Genomic DNA, 2,297 nt, shown 5'->3' with positions numbered 1-2,297 from the left:
ATTCGGGTCTGACAGAAGAGTTCCCTGAGAGTTGGTAATACAAGGAATGTTGGTCTGGACTCTTTGTTCCGCAACCAACATAGCTAGAAGTTTCCCATTTTTATCTCCTTCTTCAAAGAGGGACTCTGCCCTCCTCTCCCAAGAAGTGTGTGTCAACTTGGTGAAGTGCAAAGATGGCGCGCTTCCAGCAGTTCAGTGTAGGTGACATCTGACTGGTTGCCTGCATGCGTCAGTTCACACATCCTCTCTCCGTCCTGCAACTCTGCATTAAATTGTTTGCATTCCTGTTTGATTGCTGAGATATACTGTCCTCTCATACACGCCTTGAAGGCATCCCACACTACAGGCAAGGGGGTTGACTGCAGGTTGACCTCCTAGTAACCAGAAAAACTGGTGCCACCTGGGGAACAACCGATTATACTTCCAACCATCCCGCGTTGCAGCCCCCCAACCTTCAAGGTCAAGCCAATATGTAGCCGTAGGGGCGTGTGATCCGACAGGCCCTCCACTATATAGTTCACCCCCTCACCAGCTGCAGCATTGGCGAATGCCAGATCAATCCCTGAGGACGACTTATAGTTATTAAGGTAGAATAGAGACACCAGTCCATCCAGTTCAACATGAGTGAGTGTGGGTGCGTGTCTACAATTCTCCCTATACCTGTACATTGTGTCTCATTAAGATGCTCTTCTATATCTAAATCTTATATTAATTTTGCTTACAAAAACACACTAGGGCGTAGTTTCAGGGAATGTCTTTATTTACAGTATGTACAATTATCCACATTTATTCAAATACAGTCATGTCATCACAACAATCTTCAAGTGGTTGTAACCCTAAAAAAGAAATATACTCCACACATAGATCGCACGCTCACATCAGTCCCTAACCCCAACTTATTCATATACTAGGGCCAATTTTGAACAGAAGCCAATTTACCTACCAGCATGTCTTTGGAGTGTGGGAGGAAACTGGAGGACCCGGAGGAAACCCACGCAGGCACAGGGAGAACATGCAAACTCCAGGCAGGTAGTGTCGTGATTGAACCAGCGACCCTTTTTACTGCTAGGTGAGAGTGCTAACCACTACACCACTGTGCTGCCCACTACATCACTGACTTATGCGTTGTGGATAAGAGTGAGAAACTTCTTGTGTTTGGATTTTTCCATCTCCATATCTCTGGGAGAGCAGCCGTCTCAGCCCAAGCTGACAATTCTACAGACGCAACTCTCCTGGAGTTAGACGAGTCTAGAGTAGCATTTAAAATGGCATTGAAATTGCCTACTACAATAAGAGGCAAATGCATGAAGGGAGCCAACCTACCCAGCAGGTCGTACAGCACCTGAATTTACAATGGTGGAGCAACATGTACATTTACTAACACCATCTTATTCATACTAATATCAGCTACAACAATCGCATATCGGCCCCCTGGATCCGTGATAACTTGATGGAACATTGCAGGGGACTGTTTTACTGATCAAAATAGCTGTGTATATGTAGCCCCCAGTGCATGCCACCACCCCACCCCCCCAATCCTAACCCTGCTAGCAGTACTTTACCAGGAAGTCATTATGCATCCATACATCAAGATGTTGGGGTGTATATGTAGCCCCCAGTGCATGCCACCACCCCCCCCCCCAATCCTAACCCTGCTAGCAGTACAGTGGCAGGAAATCATTAAGCATTCATACATCAAGATGTTGGGGTGTATATGTAGCCCCCCAGTGCAGGCCACCACCACCCCCCCCCCCCCCAATCCTAACCCTGCTAGCAGTGTAGTGCCAGGAAATCATTATGCATCCATACATCAAGATGTTAGGGTGTATATGTAGCCCCCAGTGCATGACCCCCCCCCCCCAATCCTAACCCTGCTAGCAGTACTGTACCAGGAAGTCATTATGCATCCATACATCAAGATGTTGGGGTGTATATGTAGCCCCCCCCCCAGTGCATGCCACCACCCCCCCAATCCTAACCCTGCTAGCAGTGCAGTGCCAGGAAATCATTATGCATCCATACATCAAGATGTTAGGGTGTATATGTAGCCCCCAGTGCTGGCCAACACCCCCCCAATCCTAACCCTGCTAGCAGTACAGTGCCAGGAAGTCATTATGCATCCATACATCAAGATGTTGGGGTGTATATGTAGCCCCCCCCCCCAGTGCAGGCCACCACCCCCCCCCAATCCTAACCCTGCTAGCAGTGCAGTGCCAGGAAGTCATTGTGCATCAAGATGTTAGGGTGTATATGTAGCCTCCCTATTGAATGTCTTCCATCAGACACCCCAACCCCCC

This window comes from Lithobates pipiens, unplaced genomic scaffold (genome assembly GCF_037356315.1).
Source record: "Lithobates pipiens isolate NorthernLeopardFrog02 unplaced genomic scaffold, aLitPip1_a1.2 Scaffold_23, whole genome shotgun sequence".
Classification (NCBI taxonomy): domain Eukaryota; kingdom Metazoa; phylum Chordata; class Amphibia; order Anura; family Ranidae; genus Lithobates; species Lithobates pipiens.
The sequence above is the reverse complement of the archived record's forward strand: the minus strand, read 5'-3'. Positions refer to the sequence as shown.